This window comes from Mus musculus, chromosome 11 (genome assembly GCF_000001635.26).
Source record: "Mus musculus strain C57BL/6J chromosome 11, GRCm38.p6 C57BL/6J".
Classification (NCBI taxonomy): Eukaryota; Metazoa; Chordata; class Mammalia; order Rodentia; family Muridae; genus Mus; species Mus musculus.
Genome location: NC_000077.6, coordinates 33,938,377 through 33,957,336, shown reverse-complemented (window position 1 = coordinate 33,957,336; position 18,960 = coordinate 33,938,377). Strand labels below are relative to the sequence as shown.

General features: G+C 45.8%; 1 protein-coding gene across 2 annotated transcripts in view; it reads left to right on the top strand.

The window, feature by feature from the left end:
- Kcnip1 (Kv channel-interacting protein 1) overlaps positions 1-18,960 on the top strand; it is a 364,010-nt gene that overhangs the window by 36,012 nt on the left and 309,038 nt on the right. The window lies entirely within an intron of this gene.

The following is an 18,960-nucleotide window of genomic DNA, read 5'->3' as shown; positions in this document are numbered from 1 at the left end:
TTTTCCCATACGTAATTTGCAAATTAAACTTTATCATAGATGTGTGTATATCAGAAACATTACAGTATGTATAGAATTTGCAGTGGCAGACATCCACAGGGGTCTTGCAATTCCTGATCCACAGACAAGTGCAACTACTGCAAAAACAAATGTAGAGGGGAAAAGCTATGGGAGAATGCTTGTAGCACTGTGAGGTGCAGCAAAATTAAACGTCAGCAGGAGAATTAAACATCATGAAAAGACACAGAAAGCAGCCCTGTGTGGTAACTCCCTAGTATGATCTCTCTCTCTCTCTCTCTCTCTCTCTCTCTCTCTCTCTCTCTCTCTCTCTCTCTCTCTCTCTGCCTTGTTTAACCACACACCCCTCAGCCCGACTTTTCTTCCTTCATAACCAGGCATTTTAACCTGATGGTATTAACACAGTGTTCTTTAACAGCCCAGGGCCCCTCTTTGGGAGAGGCAGAGCACAGCTGAAGCACAGTAGGCTGACTGTGCGTCAATGTCCGTTCCTTGTTGCAGCATCTCCTGTCTTTGTGGGAAAGCTAGATAAGGAAGAGTGCAGGAAGAAGACCAGATATGTTGCCAAGCCCTAGGCGGCACATGTGTACCCATAGTCATATGAAGGACTCAAGTGCCCTAGCCTCCCTTGGCACACGCTTTGCCCAGCTTCTTTCTCTGGGCAATGTCACATTGACCAGTATACATTCTCTATCAGCCTGTCTCCATCAGAATGCAAACCCACTAAGACCAGGGACTGTCACTGTTCGTATTCTGCATCACAATTTTGAGCTCCAAGAGAAATACACCAAGATCCCTGGTCCTTTGATGTGGTGGTCACTTGGTTGGAGAAAATCTTTTTGTTTCGTGTCACAGAATATTATCATCATTTTTGTGTGTGTGCCCAAAACATCTTCCTAAGGAGGTTGCACAGTTTCCATTATGTGACTAGTTCGGGATAGACATCATTCAAGCTATGCCGGTGGATGTGTAAGGACTGTAGGAATTGGCAGCAGCAACGTAAGGTTTGCTTTGACTCACAGTCTGCGTGATTGTAGTCTGTTAAAGGGGAAGGGGAGGCATCAGGAGCACCAGGCAGCTGGCCATGTAGTGTCCTTAGGCAGGAATGGGAGAGAGATGAACGTTGGTGTGCAGCCAGCTTCTCTGTTTTATTCATTCTGAGCCCCTAGGCCACAGACACAGCTATATACAGTATGGGTGGTCCTTCCTTGTCCAGTGTCTCAAAACACCCTCCTTGGTGTAAAGTTATGTTGCTAAGGTGATTCTAAATGCAGCCAAATTTAACCATGAAGATTAATCATCCTTAGAACAATATTAGTGTCTAGTGGAATTCAGTAGGTCTTTTTCGCCATATATACCCAGTTCATATGTGCATATACATGTTATTTCTCATGAACTGACTGGTACAAGGTACAATATATTTATAAGGTTAGATTTCAGAGGTACTCAGGGGTAGAAATGAGAATGACATAGAGGTGTAAAATTCCAATAGTCCAGTTTTCGATGTTCTAACAAAGCACCTGAGGGTGGGAACTTATACAGAGAAACATATATCTAGTTTACAGTTTTGAAAGCTAGATGTCTAAGACTGGGTGGCTCCATCCATCAATCTCTGGTGGAGGTCCTCCTTGTCTGCCTTATAACACGGTGGGTAGAATTATGGCAGCAACTACAGAGAGAGAGACGGATACAGAGAGAGGGGGAGAGTGAGAAAGAGCGAGAGGGAGAGAGAGAGACAGAGAGAGAGAGAGACAGACAGGCAGGCAGGCAGGCAGGCAGGCAGGCAGACAGACAGACAGACAGAGAATGATCCTTGATGGTCCTGCTTCCTCTTGTCCGGAGGCCAAAGAAACTAGAGTCCAGAGTCCACTTTGGCATGTTAATAGGCACCTCAGTTAGTCTTTTGCCCTGGGTTTGAGACCTAAGGAAACCTTCCTAGCACTGTCCCAGCCTGATGTGGGCCAGAGGGGCCTGGCATGAACATTGCTGGAAGCTGAGGGAATTCATCTCTAACGATGGCTTGTGGGGCTCAAAATACAAGGGATGCCACTTTGAAGTTGAGACAACAAAGTGGATTTCTCCACTTCTGCCTACCTGTAGCCTCAAGGCAGTACCTGCCATTGACGGGGCAGGAGACTCCCACATCTGTCAGGGCCATAGACTCTGCAGCTGAGTCTTAAGGATGCCCTGAGAGCCTTTGTAAGACAATGTTACAGGCCGTCAGTCTAGGGAGAATTTACACCTTTACAGTAAAAATAGCAGAGCAAAGCGACACCATTTCTTTTTCCTTTTCCTGTCTTTGGAGAACTGGTTCATCATCACTCCACTTCATAAGATATGCTTGCTCTTGATAAATACTGTGAATTCATACCGACTATGGGCAACACTGAGTCTGATATGTAGGGGAACACAGAGGCTAATAGAACAACCTAGGTGCTAGTCAGACTGGGGTAGAGGATGAGGGAATGAACGGGAGCTAAGCCCGGAATCAGCAAGGGTTCTTCCTCAGCAGGGCACCTCACACTCCTGGGACCCTTCTCTGTCTCACCTGATCCTGGGTCTTCTCTCTCAGTCAGTCACTCAATCCTAGGTGGATCCTAGCTGGATGTAACTGGTAGATGGGTAGCAGCTACTCCTATGGCCGCTGTGATCAGCTTGCAGGGCTGAGATACTGCAGGGGTATGGAGAGGTCTGTAGGGCACATACATCTAACAGCCAGACTCCCCTGTGAGCCTCTGCAACATGAACACCTACAAGCAAGGGTGGATCAAAGAGTCTGAGCCCATGGAGAATCTGCACCCCTCAGAGACAGGAGTAAGGGCTCAAAGCTCTGTGAGCTTGCATATCAATATTCAAGTTGTTCCTTTGTAGCCCCTGCAGGTAAGAGCTGAAGAAACATAGATTACATAGCCAGGGTTTCACTGATACCTGCAGAATAGGTTGAAACATTCCAGGTTATTTCTCTTTAATAAATACCAGGCTGGCAAAGCCAAGATTCTAGGGCCAAGTGTTCTTATCATATTTAGATTATGGCATACATCACATTCCCTTTTCAATATATTTATGCCCATGTATGCCCTCACAGTATGGATGTGAGATAGACCAATGCCACACAATGTCAACATAACAGTGTGTAGTGTACAGTTCATGAAGGCAGGAGGGAAGGCTATTGCATAAGAGGACCGTGAGCATCTGCAGAATGGGCCATCAGTGGGATCCTGGGGCTAATCCCCCATAGACCTGAAGGATGGTTTTACTTGACACTTTTGAGTTTAGAAAAATGGCAACTATTTCATGCCAGGTTTAACTTGCTTTCTTTAAACAACAAGCACTCATACTTCATCTGCATATCAGTAGAGAAATGTTTCATTTGTCCCCAGATTTCCTTTCTTAAGTGTCAAAGCAAGAAAACACTGAAGACAGTCTCCTCATCCCCTGACACACAGCAGACCATTCTATAGTTATTCATTATCAACTCGTGGAATGCCAGCCTTGGGTGGGTCCTTCAGGAGTACTGGGGCTCACAGCTTTCTCTATGGGCAGTGTTTGCATTCAAAGGTAACACATGCATGTTTCAAGGAATTTGGTAAAGACAAAACAAAAAGAAGAATATAAATATAAATCAAGGTCCAATCAAGGAAACCATTGTCACCATCAGTGGGCTATGCTCTAAAGATACAAATTTCTTTCTAGAAACAAATTTAGGATATTGTATAAAATAGACTGCATAATTATACATTGTGGTCTTGGTTTCAATAGAGACATGTTCCCATTCATGCAATAGTATCTTACCAAAGAGCATTGCGTGCTTCTGGGAAAGTCCATCTTCTGGGAGTGCCTACAATATTGTTATTTTCCTCTGATGAGAAAGTATGACTATTATTAGAGTTTGACTGTTGTAAACTATTCTTCAGTAACAATCTTTAGTTGTCCAGCAATCATTTTTATCATTTCTCTCTAATACATCCCTAACACCAGGAATCAGGGTCAAAGAATATTAGTTTCTAAAATAGTTCTGCCACTTGTCTTTTTGCTGTAAATATGGGATTCAACACAGCACACACTCTGCTCTACCAGTGAACCAACAGCCCAAAGAGGATGGGTTGGCTCAGAGCCACAGAGCTTTGAAGCATGGGTTGGAACTCAAGCCTGACTCTGCAGCCTTCTGGAGTATCAGAATCCAGCCAGGACTTCTGGCCTCCTTACTCCTAGGCTGCATTCTCACCTCTCCTCCACTGTAGATTTTTCCATCAGAGAACTCTGTCTCTCAGCATTTACATGTGTGTTAGGCACTGCTCCAAACACCTGGGCTGAGACACAGCCCTCAATTCGACCCCATAAGGTCAGTTCTTTGATGATCCTCCTTTTAGAGATGGGGATATTGAGTCAGAGCCAAAACATTGTCTGAGGCTACAACGGCTGGTGATATGTAGAACTTCTAGCCCTTGCTGTCTGAGAACTCCTGAAGAACATTCTTTGACTGTGGGACTTCACTGTGGACAGGAGATTTCCAACACAGTAGTCACAGGACTCTACTAAGCCTTGAAATGCATTCAATTTTAATTCATCTTAATGGAAACAGCCACATGTGGCTAGTGACCTAGGAAACAGACTCTGGTGAAGCAAGCAAGTCCTGGTGTCCCTCTGGACCTCTGTCTCGGGGAGAATTCAGCTGGCCTGAGTCTTCTCACGATGCTTTGAACCAGGTTCTGTGCCCTAGGGCCATCTTCAGGGTGAGTGGTGCTGACCTGCTTGCTCAGGATGATCAAAAGAGACACTCCAGGGAGAGACTTTTTAATCTCTTTTGTTACACATTAATGAAAACTTCTGTCTGTGATCTATAAATCATAAAAAAATCACTCAGCAAGCACCAGCCTTTGCCCTCTTCCACTCATTGTAAATACTATTTGATTTGCTAGAAGCTTCCCTGGGAGTTCATACAGGAGACTTTAGTCCTGCCTTCCCTCTGGGACCCTGTCTCTAAGGAGGCCAGTGGACAGGTGTTGGAAACAGATTCCTAAAATGTGCCAATTCCTGAGTGTTTTCCTAATGCCAGGTGCTGAGCCAGGCCCAGCAAGCTCTTCACTGAAGCACTGGAACATGTGACCACACAGACCACACACCAAGAGGCTTAAACCACAGAAGAGACTCTCCTCGGGTCTTCTCAAGAGTCTGAGAAACAGGCAGGAAAGATGAAATCAAGAACTGAGCAGTTCTGAGTTCCTCAGAAGGCGCTAGGGTCTCCCCTGCCTCACCCAGCTTCTGGGGGATCCTTTGTCTCTGTTGCTTGCATCTGCATCGCCTCAACCTGCACCTCCATCCTCTCACAGCTCTCTTCTCAGACACTCTTGTAGCTCCTGCCTGGTGTGGCCATGAGGTCACTCTGGAGCTGTCTAGCAGTAGTCAGGATCACCTGCTCGTTGGTCTCTTACAGAGACACTTAGCATCAGACTGAGCACTCACCTCAGTAACCCAATGATCTCAAAGGACTAAGGGTGTGGCTCGAGTGCACAGTGCTTGCCTAGCCATACAAAGGCCTGCGTTCAATCCTCATCACAGAAAAAAAGAACACTCAACATCCCTAATTACATCGATGAGATGCTATCTAATAGTCTCATGGCTTTGGGCGTGACATGCTTTTGGAGGCCACCATTCAAGTCATTATACTCACCTTATTTAATCTGGGTACCAAGGCCAGGCTAGAGGTGATTTATTAAGATCAAGGAACCTCTGCCACCACTGTCTAATTTCATGGCTTTGCCCAGTGTCCCTGAATATCTCACTCTTGCAAAGTTCGGGATAGAGTCCTGCCTAAGGAACTTCTCTCCAGAGGAACACTAAACTCCTTCCATCTTGTAGCTCCTGCATGCTGTGGCCCTGAGGTCAACTCTGGAGCTATCTAGCAGTTGATTAGAGTCGAGAGTTTGAGAAAGAAAGTGGTGATTAAAAGATTGGCATGCACATTGGCCTGCGAGTAGTATACAAAGCTTCTCTTTGTCTACCGTTGCCAGGCAATGGTCACCTGATCCCATCCAGATGCAAGGGAAATCTGGAAATGTGGGCCCTGATCTGACAGTTGCTTCTCAGCTTGAACGGCACTTGTAAGTTTTTCAAGAAAAAAGTGTCAGCTTTTGTTGGCTGGCCAGCCACATCTGCCTCAGCTGTATTCATCCATTTCTTCCTTATGCCTATAATTCATTCTGGTGTTTCTTTTCTTTTAGAAGAGGAGATGTAGGCCCACAAAAGTTAAATGATTTGATTAAGGCCACAGAGCTTAACTCATGGGCTATAATCCCAGACTGAACAAAAAGAGAAAAAGAGAAGCCAGCTGTGTGCTCTTATTGTGTGTGCACATCCTGGTCAGCACCAAGGACAACGTGGTTGCTGCTATTTTGATGGACATAGACTGTCTCCCTTTGAACTGTGAGCTAAAATAATCATTTTTTCCCTTAAGTTGTCTTTGTCAGTTATCTGGCCTTAGCAACAGCAAGAGTGAGTAGGGACTGGAGAGTTAGCTGCACTGTAAAGTAGGTTTACTGTTCTTACAGAGGACCCAGCTTCTGTCCCCACACCCACATGAGGTGGCTCACACAGCCTGAAATGCCAGGCAGGATATCTGGCTCAGACTCTGAGGGCATCCACACTCTCATGGGTGTACACACACACAAACATGCAAGCATACACACATATAAAAATAAAATAAATATTTTAATATTTTATTAACCTTTGAGAACTTCATACAATTATGATATTTTTCCTCTGCTCCCTAACTCCTCTCAGGTCCATGCTATCCTTCCCCTTTCCCCATCTTCATGTTGTTTTTTTGTTTTTGTTTTTTTTAAATAACCCATTAAATCTACTTTGTGTTGCCTGTATACTTTCAGATGCATTGTATTATCCTCGCTTCCTTGAAGGTCTCTCTCCCCTGCTCCCCACCAATGGTAAATAGAAAGATAACTAATACAGTCACAAATACAATCAATACAATGATTGACTTGAGGGGCTAGGGAAATTGCTCAGCCCCACAAGAGAACAGACCCGGCTCACACAGGAACTAAGCTCAGTCCCACCATTCTCAGCACACACTTCCAGTGAGACACGACCACCCTGACTACAGCTCCAGAAGGTTTGATGCTCTATTCGGGGCTGTACAGACACGACACACACAACCGTACACCCATACATAGGCGCTTGTACACACATATATAATTTAAAAATAAAATAAATCTAAAAAAGAAAGAATTGTGTTGACATGGACCGTGCTGCTCCTTCCCGTTCCAAAAATACTGATTGGTCTCTGACTCCAGTCTCTCCTCCGTGCTATCCGCGGTCCCTCTGGGAAGGAGTTGAAGAAGTAGGAGGCAGAAAGGTAATACGGATCGAAGACAGGGCAGAGAAAGGAGAACAGGAAATCCACCCGGGCCTGATGTCCTAGAAAACTTTCTTAGTGTTGACACGTGAAGGGTTTGGAGCAGTTTCCAATAGGAAAAAGCTAGCAGAGGAGAAGTATGAGGTGCATAATAGTGAGTTATGATGCCATCTTCCTTTTGTGTGTCTGTGCAAAACAGGCCCTTTATCTCTCCTTTGTTTAAATTCCTCTGGCAGACTGAACCGTGCTTCTTGGCCGAGAATCCAAACAGATAAACTGGGCTGTGGGTAGAGTGACCATGGATTCCCATCGTCCCTTCTGAGTCTAGCCGTGTCTTCTTAGAGTACTATATCAGTCATCCCATAGCCACATGACAATGAATGCCAAAACTTAGCAATAAAAATGGTTCGTGATTTTTGTGTGTGTGTGTAGATCTTCAGGCTGGGCTCAGCTTAGCAAGCTTTCACCTTTAAAACTGTCTAATTTTAAATCAAAAGCAAATGATATACAAGGAATATATTCTAGTGCTTTGCAGTACAGCAGGCAGAATTGTGGTTTTAATAGGATGTTTTATATTTCATGAAAAACTAGCAGTAGGAGTCTGATGCCTCCCAACACACACACACACACACACACACACACACACACACATGTGCATGTGCATGCATGCATATTGATACAAATATACACACACACATATACACACCTCACATGCACTCACACACATAGACACACTCATAGACACACACATACACACTCACACACATATAAACAATACACACAATGCACTCACATGCACTCACACACATATACACACTCATACACTCACATATACACATACACACAGTATACTCACATACACTTACATGCACTCATATACATATACACACTCATACACATGCATATATACACATACATGCACTCACATGTACTCACGCACATATACACACTCACACATAAACATTCCCACACACATACACACACATACACTCACATACATGCATACATACATGCTCACACATACACACTCACACATGCACACACACTCATATATACACACTCACACACATTCACATACACACCCACTTACACATGGAACATTCACACACTTACACATATACACACTCACACACACATACACACTCACAGAGGTACCTGTCACCCTGAACTGCTCGTTCTACACTGTATACATATAGATATACACATAAAGATATACAATTACTCTAACTTTGGGGGACTCTGTTTCATTGTGTATCTCATACACATGAGGCCAGGAGGAATGAGAGAGAAGCTAGCTCTTCTCCAAATGTCTAGGGGCAGGAAGGACCAAGAAGTCGGCTGGGTGTAGCCTTCACGCTCTAAATGCCAGGCACATGCTACTTCATTGGCTCTGTTTTGGAGCCCTCAAACACAGGGAGCAAACAAGAAGAAGCCACCAGGAGTGAGTTTCCTCCAAGGCTCAGGCTGTAAGTGACATAGGATGGAGGGAGGAGGCAAAGGGACTATAGAAACAGCCCTGAGCCTGTGGTCCTACCCTGAGCAGAAGGCATGGCTCCATTCCCTCTGCAGAGTGTCTGCTGTAGCCAGGAATTGACGATGAGATCCTAAGACTGAACACAAACATGCCAGAGTGGTTTGAGTTAAAGCTCTCCTGAGAAGAAAGCTCAGCACTTTTGGGAACCTGCATTTATTTTTCATTATAAATAGTTAAGTGTAGTCTTAAACTTTGACACAAATTAAAAACCATCTATAATGCCACCATTTAGTAAGTGTACTTGTGTGCATTTTCGGAGCTTTCCTTCTGGAGTCCTTCCACTTATAATGGCCTTGGTCTAAATGGTTACCATTGCAGAATATATCTGTCGTCTATGGCTGCATGACAGAGTACCCCCAAAACTCAGCAGTAACAATGGCTCATCAATCCACTGAGATCAATGAGGGTGAGGTGAACTACTACCAGCCATGTATGCTATCTATCCTCCACCCTACCCACTATTCTCCTTTTCCTGCTCATAACACCAGTGTTGTGTTATCTGCCTTTCCTTGAAGGTCTTTCTCCCCTGATCCTCACAAAGGGTAAATATTTCTTGAGAATAATAGGTAGAGTCATGGATGGCATGGTAGAGCAGCTCATCTGGGCTAGTCAGGTCCCAGTGGGCTTCCTCAAATGCCTACAGTCATCTCAGTTGGACCAGCCTCCTCTAGGACTATGAGTTGGCTGCTTTCAGCTGGGCTGTCAGCTGGGCTATGCCATGGGCTTCATGTTGGACTAGACAAGCCTGTTTTCTTGTTGATAGGATCAAGAAGCAGTCAAAAGAGACACTAGACGTCCCCTTGAGGCCAAGTTTAGAACTTGGTTATGTCACTTACACTGCAGTCTCTTGGCTCAAGATCACAGAGCCAAGCCAGGTCTCCTGCAGAAGGGAAGATCACCTGCTGGTGAAACATTCACAATACAACCAACAACCATTTTAACACTTCCGGTGTCTGTTTTTAGGATTGTTCTTCCTTATCAATGCAAAGCCTTGGCGTCATTATTTTTTTAAATATTTACATAATAATTGGAAAGCAAGAAGACTACTGTTCATGTAAACGTCTCCTTATTCTTTAAGAGAAAAGGAAAAATTACCCTCCAATCTTCCACACATGAATAGGATGGCAAAGAACATCTTGACATCGTTATTTCTGTAGTTTTGATTGCTCCCTTAGAACCAGCCCTAAACATATAGAGAAAGGGAAAATGGTATTATTGTTGCTGCTGTTTGTTTATTGAAATTTATTTATGCCTGATGCATAAAGAATAGATCTGTGTGATCAAATGGTTTTCGTATTCTCCATGCATTATTGGCGAACTGTGCTGGACACTTTGTCATGGGTTCAATCACCACTGCAGGGTTTCTGGGATTTTTCTGCTTCTTCCTGCTGTCTTTGTGGAAGGAATGGATGAAGCCAGGGAGCCAGAATGAAGCAGACTGGTGGGTCCTTCCTTGGTCAAAAAGCATCTGTCTTGCTGCTCTCTGAAGTTCAGAGTTGTGTCTGCTGCACCCTGAGCTGGGAAGCAGGGAATACTACAAAGAGGGGCTATCTCAGGCTACCTTCAGCACTCCTCCCGGCTGTACATTGAGCTCCTACCCAATCCTGATCCCAAGCGAGCTCATGGAAACCCACACAACTGACAACAGGGAGGTGGAGCCCAACTCCAGATGTTTACTTGGATTGGAAACACAGCTTTCTCCTCATGAGCTACAGTATCAACTACCTAACAGCCAGAGACGCTTCCTCAAAAGATATCTGTCTCGTACTTCCTCTGTTTCTGTGTTTAAAACACCAGCTAACTCACTGGAAGATTCCCAGTTGCTTCCATGATTATTATGTCTTCCTGTCTTAGTCAGGGTTTCTATTCCTGCACAAACATCATGACCAAGAAGCAAGTTGGGGAGGAAAGGGTTTATTCAGCTTACATTTCCATACTGCTGTTCATCACCAAAGGATGCAGGACTGGAACTCAAGCAGGTCAGGAAGCAGGAGCTGATGCAGAGGCCATGGAGGAATGTTCCTTACTAGCTTGCCTCCCCTGGCTTGCTCAGCCTGCTCTCTTATAGAACCAAGACTACCAGCCCAGAGATGGTCCCACCCACAAGGGGCCTTCCCCCCTTGATCACTAATTGAGAAAATGCCTGACAGTTGTATCTCATGGAGGCATTTCCTCAACTGAAGCTCCTTTCTCTGTGATAACTCCAGCTGTGTCAAGTTGACACACAACTAGCCAATACACTTCCTCTCAGCGAGTTTCAAGCTTTTTGGATGTTGGCTAGAAGACAGTCAGGTTGGGCTACCAAAAGCCATAAGACAGTAGGAAATAGGTTTGAGCATGCTTTAGAAATCACTGGTTCAAAGTCTCCATGTTGAAGGATCCTCTACTTCGGGTCCAGGACACCTATGTCACCACTTGTCACTGATGCTGAGCAGCTTAGCCTCTCTGTCTCACTTTTCTCATCTCTAAATTAGTCATTGTAGCCACAGTGGGCTCTTGTGAGGGCTTTGGCAACATACTACAGACAGCAACAATGGCAGTATTAAATTTTTAAAAAGTGACTTGGGCACAAAGATCAAACATCCTCTCCAAGATGGAATGGCTGGAAAGTGTACAGCAAGGGCCAGTGCCAGTCGCCCAGCCTGGTGTCTAGAGAAACTATAGCCACCCCTTCCCAGGTCCTTTCAGTTGGCTGCAGAGGGTGCCTTCTATCTTGTATGGGTCTCCTTCCTCATTCCAAAGGCCATGCCTTACCAGGAGGATCCTGGCCAAAGTGGATGCTGCTGCCATCTTTGTGTGGCAAAGCCCGGGCCCTCCACATCAATGAAATCCAAGGATAGAAAGGAACATGACTACATGCATAGTCTGTGTCGTGATTCTCTTTAGGAACTGGCTGCAGAGGTTTCTGGGGCTGGAGACCCCAGATGCAAAGCCCAGTGAGCAGGGGACCAGTTTAGTTTAGTGAGCCTGAGCCTGACACCGTCTTAAAGCATCCCTCACTTGGCCCTGTAGACTGAACAACCTGTGTTGTTTCCTACCTCGTGGTGAACTCAACCACGACAAAATCTAGTGAGGAAATCCTCAGGGCAGCTCAGCTCTAAGGGGAGGCAAAAGAAACACCCTGGGGACCAAGGGCTGTCAAGTGGGCAGCAAACAGTTAGGGGAGGAATTCAAAGACACTGTGGTAAAAAGTGCCAGGCCAGGGTCCAGATGAAACCCCTATACCGGCCAGGGACAGACAACATCTGCGGTACAGGTGATAGGAACGTTCACTGACTTCACAAGGGACTTATAAAGAGGAAGGACAGAATCCACATTGGCTGATATCTTTACTTTCCTTCTGTTGGGAAATATAAAACTGTCATCATTTTTTAAAATACTACAGAAAGGTTAAGAGACAAAGAAACCTATTCCTTAGACATAGGACTGCATCTGTAGTTGGAGCTCTCCTCTAGCCCCGCCCCTGCGTGTTTGGAGCTCTCCTCTAGCCCCGCCCCTGTGTAGTTGGAGCTCTAGTCACGCCCCTTCTTTTGCGTTTCTGTTGTTTTCAATGATCCTTTTTGGTTTTCTTGATTGAAAGACGGCACAGGTGCCATCTTCTTTGACCATCTGGCAAATGGAGGCCAGATGAGCTCTTGAGGGATGTCTCAGCTGACGTGTAACAGAGCCAAGTTGCATGACTTTAAGACCAGCGCCTTCAGTAATGACCCTTAGCTATGGGGCAGGCATTTTGCATATACAGGACAAGGCCCATTCTGGAAAGTAACTTATCCAGGGTCTTGCAATAGGAAGGCAGGAAATGGGATACCAGCTGGTCTGGCTGCAGAGCACGTGGTCTTAATCTCCATTAGTCTGCATGTCTCCAAGGGTCCTCATGGTCTTCTAGTCTTGATGGCCCTTTCCCTCAATTATCTCAACTTTTCAGCAGGCCCCTATGCTCTCTCTAAACTAAACTTCTACCCTTTCTTCCAGCATCCCATTCTCTGTATGATATCAAGGTGACTTCATTCTCTCTCTCTCCCTCTTCCTCCCCCTCCCCCTCCCCCCCTCCCCCCTTCCCCTTCTCCCTTTCCCTCTCTCTCTCCCTGCTATTCAGACTTTCACTTAAAGGCAGCTTCTTCTGAGAAGCCAACCTGGTGGGGCGCCCTCTTGTGGGCTTTTGTAGTATCTTCTGACCCAAGGCTGACATTCCCTTTTGCTTTGTCTCAATGAATGACAGGATACAGTGGCCTGGAGTGGCCAGGCTGCTTGTTTTCTGTTGTCTTCAAGCCTTTCACAGTGCCTGCTACATAACAGATGATCCATTTTTGTAGAAATGGCATCTCTGGCCAGAAGGCATTAAGAGAGTAGGTCTTGAGTCTCTCCTTCACTTACCTGCTGCTTTGCACCAGGCTTCAGTGGCTCGCTTCCTGCTCCCCATCTCCTCTCACCCCCTTCAGCTTTTCCTGCCCTGTTTGAAGACCCAGTTCAGGGTCCCACTCTGTCTCTGAGGGAGCCAGCTCCTCCAGTCCGTGATTTCCAAAGACTGTCCTGAGTCCCCTAGCCCTGAAATAGAAGGTGCTCTGGCCACAGTCCCAGGAAGATAGTGCCTAGTAACAAATTAGTTTGCTTCTGCATGTTGATGATTTGGGAATCAGCACATGGCAATACATTTCAGTTCTCTAGAACCATGATTGCTTTGTGATAAGAAAGGCTCTGAGGAACTTGTTAGTTTCATTGTGGTGAGCTCTCCAGAGATGACCACTTAGACAGTTTACAGCCAGTTGAAAGTCTTTATTACAGCAGGCTGGGACTACACAGAACTATTTAGAACACAGGAGTCTTTTAAGGAAAAAAAAAAAGCTTGTCCTGCCATCTCACTTGGAAGCTGTGGGGGTAGGGAGCAGTGCTCCACAGAGTAAGCACTTCAAAGCAAGCAGTGGTAATAGATGTTGCAATAAGAGGTTAACCGGGTAGGGTCTATACAAACAGGCAGTTTTAACAAAAGTTGGTAAGTTAGTTGACCTTTGTTTCCTACAATAGAGTTGGGTAGTTTTCCATGGGATTCTCCAATAAGGAGATGAGATAGTAGTTAAAACTGGAGTGGCCTCAGCAAGAATACAAGGCCAGCATCAGCAAAGCCCAAGATGGCCAGCAGAGTGGCAAGGTGTACTAATACCACACAACATTGTCCACTGTCTGTTGGGTGATCTTTATAGCCTTTCCAAACATCCAAACACAGTCTCTCAAGCTTCTGCCCTAGCTAAACATCACAAGTCCTTTCTTCAGGCTGCTTCAGGAAAACGCCACATGTCGGTTCTTACCAAAACATCCTCCCACGTGTCTGCTTCAGTAACAATATTCTCCCATAAGTCAGAGGTATACTGGCCAAGTTCCTCCAAAAAGAAATGGTGGCTCTGAACTTTTGTAATAAGTCTCTTCCAATCAATGTGTATGAGCAGCCCAGCATAACCAGAAAAAACGAGTAACTGTTCCTTGTATCTATGGCGTAGGAGTGTCTTAGGTAGGGTTTTATTGCTATGAAGAAATACCATAGCCAAGACAACTCTTATAAAGGAAAACATTTAATTGGGGCTGGTTCACACTTTAAGAGGTGTAATCATGGTGGGAAACATGACATCCTGCAGGCAGACCTAGAGCTGGAGAAGGAGCCAAAAGTGCTGCATCTTGATTGAAGGCAACCAGGAAGAAACTAGATTTCACACTGGACATAGCTTGAACATTTAAGACCTCAAATCCTCACCTCCACAGTGACTATCTTCCTCCAATAAGGCCACATCTCCTAATAGCATTGCTCCTTATGAGCCAAGCACTCAAACACATGAGTCAATGGGGGCTGAACCTACTCAAACCACCACAGGGAGGTTGTCCATGTAAAGTAGGTAGCTTGGCCAGTTGCTCCTTTAACTGCTACTGTCTTCCTGGAGGTGAGAGATCCAAGGGGTTCTATCAAGACAAAGAGGGCAGCTCTAGTCTATTAGAAAATTAATGGGTTTGTCCCCTACTCTTGTTATCATCGTAGGCTCCCAGGGACAGAGCCACAGGGAGCCTGGGCCCTATCAATGTGCTGGTAGCTGGAGAACTGGATGGCTTTCCTCTTTTTCTTTTCTGCTTGGACATTTATCTTTCTGGTGCCCCTTCTGCTTACAATAGGCACATTAGTCCTTTTCTGGATGTTTTCTTTTCCTTTCTCCTATTTTCTTTCTTGTCCATTTCCAATTACTACATGGGAGAGTTTCTGTCTGTCTGTCTTGGGCTGAATCCGGGTTATTATAAACTTTCTGAGCAATTTCTAAAAGTTGAGGCCTGTTCATACCTTCAAATCCCCCTAATTTCCAGAACTTTCTCCTTATGTTTGGGGCTGACTGCTGACAAAGGCAATATTAATGGCTCACTGGTTGGGGAGGGGGGCATCTGAATCTATGGGAGTAAATACCTGATGTGCCTCACAGAGCCCCATCAGGCCTCTCAACTGACTGGCTAACCTTGGACAATCTGGTAGGTTTTCTGGTACTCTGTACTGAGAGGCTTAGGGGGAATTTTAAAGGCCTCCAGTTGCCCATCTACCTTCCTCCTTAGTGGTCAAAGGTATGAGACAGTCATCTACATATTGGAGCAGAATGCTTTGAGTTCTTGCAGGTAGCTTGAGGTTAGCTCTTCCTTCCTGGTGGCTTGGTCTTAGTGTAAGAGGCAGACCTTGAATAGTGGACAGATATTCAGAATGTTGATAGGTGCTTTGTCTGAGTCGAGTTATTCTGGCTGAGTCCTCCCAACAATGCTTGTTAAAAGTGCTCAATGACTTCTTAACTTCTTCTGTTAACCCAATTAGGTTGGGTAGATAGGAAGGTTTGCTCTACCCAGGGCTTTGTGTCAGGCAGTGTCCTACTGCCTGGCCCCAGAGCCAACTTCCTACTTTCCCACTGGATTGGGTCTCACACCTTGGCTGTAAACAGGGTGTCCAAGGATGGCAATCATTCCAAGTCAGCTGGTGTATATAAAAAACAGTTTCCAACAGGCTGATAAGAGCCAGAGGCTTCTCTGAAAAATGAGGGTTTGCAGTTTTCCAGTTATATAAATCACTGGTAGTGAAGGAAACACAAAACATGAATGGGGGTGGGGAGCTCCTCCCTCCTCCCCTTCCCCTTGTCTGTAACAGGGCCCCCATGCTTTCTCTAAAGGAAGAACAGAAAATGGTCTCATAAGCTCAGACAAAATCTGTCTGGCCTCCCTATAGGCAAAGCCACTCTGTATGAATAGGTGAAAGAAGGCACCAGGGAGTAGTGTTGGCCTCTTGGCCTCCACTCTGGAGAGAACCATTTCTTCTGACCCCGTTAGCATTTTCCATTGGTCCAGTCAGAACATAAGGAGAGGAACACCCATCTCTTCAAGTAGAGTAAGGAGAATCTGTAGTCCCTTTCTGAGTGTTCTGGCCAGACCAAGAACACCCTGACTCCTAAAGAAAGAGAACAGGTTTTCAACCATGAAGATAGACTGAGAACAAGGGTAAGCCAGTGATCCGCATGAGGGAACTGATCAGGATGGCCAGGAAAGCCTGTCATAATGTTCCAGACTGCCCTGATTGCCTGGAGATCCAAAGATCCTTAAGATAGCCACCTTAGCTTAGAAAGGACCCACTCACATTTACAGACTGCAGAGTTTTCCTAGGAAGAAACAAATACCAGAGTCACCCCATTCCGGAGCCCTTCTGAACATGTCCGCACACACCTGAACTTGCTTTCCCTCCCATCACAAGAGCAAGTGACAGACTGACTTAAAGAGACAAAGACCATGCAGATCCAGTCAACAGCAAACAGACAAATCACAGGTGGTCACCAAACATTCATTCATTCAACAAACCACACAGAGCCTGGACACACAGGCTGATCAGGCAAGTTCTGCAGACCAAACTTACCTCTGGAGGTGTTCAGAACAAATGACATCCAATTTGCTCTTGTGAGAGGCTGCATCCAGGTGCCACTGGAACATTCGGCAGCCTTTTGTCAGAAAGGATTTTCATGGGGCCCTAGAAAGTCTCAGGATGGGTGTCCTCTAAGAGTCCTCATTGCCTGTGCACTTTTCCCAACTCGTGGGGGTCAAGAGGCCTCTACATGTCTGGATTCAGTCTGGGATCCCAGTGGGACTTCTAAACTGTTACAGGAAGCTCACTAGAGATGACCACTCAGACACAATGTGTAGCCAATTAAGCCTTTATTCCAGAAGACTGGGACCACGCCCACGTGTTCAGGGGCTGAGGTATGGTCTGAGAGCATCCAAACCAAGGGGTTTTTTAAGGCAAAACCCTCATTCTGGCATCTTGTTCAGCAGCTGCAGAGGGAGGATAGAAGCGGGAGTGGGGTGGGGTGGGGTGGGGTGGGGTGGAGTGGGGACTTCACAGAGGAAGAAGTTCAAAGCAAGCAGTGTTAGCAGATGCTAAGATAAGTGGTTAGCTGGAGGAGGTTCTGCACAAACAGGCAGTTTTTTAACAAAAGTTAAGATAAGCTGGCTAGGAACTCAGTTCCTAGAACAGAGTTGGGTAATTTTCTATGGGATTCTTCATCAAGGAAGTCAGATTTTAGTTAAACTGGGAATGGCCTCAGCAAGAACACAAGATGGAGGAACCTCTGCACTGTCTTGCCTGGTCAGTTTCTTCCTCACTTAACACATGGCATGTACCAAGCTACAGTAGCTATTGGCCAGTAGATGGTGTGATCTATCAGCTCATCAAATAACCTCGTGTGAGCGAGCATGACTACATACCAAGTCTGACATGTGTATTTCCTGGGGAAGTCGTCAGTAGATACATGGCTTATCTCATAATCAATGGCTTCTCATGACTAAGGAAAGGTAGCCTGGAGATTTTCAAGGAGAGGACTCAAGACCCTGGCAAATGGTGTAGTAAGGAAGCAAAACTGACCACTTAGCTGAGGGTTACTCCAGGATGTGACCAATGAATTTTTAACAAAGAAGTCAACACCCTAGGGAGGCGGGCTTCTTTGAAATCCATTTTAAAAAGCTCTGCCTGATACTATTGGTAACTTACAGAACATGAATCAGAATCCACCTGGGCATCCCTGAATTTACAATGGCCTATACCTCACATCTCCACCTAGACCACAACGCTTCCTGAGGGCAGAGCGAAGCTCACAGAGTCACTCTACCTGCATCCTGCTGCTGCAGAGAGGCTCCTGCCATGCCACTGCAGACTTAAGGGTGAAGATTACACTGTTGCTCAAAACCCAGCGTCATCTTCAGCAGGGAGGTGACAGTGACTTTCTTCACAGTGATGTCTAGTTAAGGAGCTGGCCCTCCCAGCAAGCGTATGCTTGACTCACAAAGCAGCTCAGCTGTGTGGCTTCAGGCAAGCTGCCTCATTTGCTGAGCTGCTGCGCCACAGATCTTATCCTCCTCCGTGGTACAGGAAGAGAAAGCGCTTCTGACTGCACATAAACCCAGGGACCGACTACGGACAGAGCAGATACTCTAAAGAACAAAAGGGCACCAGCAGCTGCTGATGTTACCTGGTTAAATGAAGTCAACTTGAAATCCCAGCAGAGGCCATCAACCAGAGGAAGAGTGGAGAGGGGGAAGGGCAGAGCTTATGAAGGAAGGCTGGAGAAAGGGCTGTGAGTGGCTTATGGAAGTTCCCTACCCCTGAGGCCTGGCTTAGAGCAGGGCTGTGTGGTGTAGGAGCTGTTTATTAACCCTTAGGGAATCTCTACAATTTAGCCTGTAATCTGCTTCCCTCCCCCTTCCCCCTCCAAACACCTACTGAGTATATGCTCTTTGTCAAATAATTCCCCAGGAGTCAAGTAGCCTGGATTTTTGAGAGTATAAACAGACTTATTCAGCAACCCACACAGAACAGGTAGAAAACACCTGTCAGAACCACATTAATGTTCTGAAGTCACTCTCTCCCCCCCACCCCCCAACACACACATACACCCTTCATAGCAGCCAGACAAAAAGCAAGTGGTTGCCCACCCAGTGAAGGCCTTCTTTCCCTCTCGGCCTGCAGAGAGCATTATAGGGAAAATTTTTC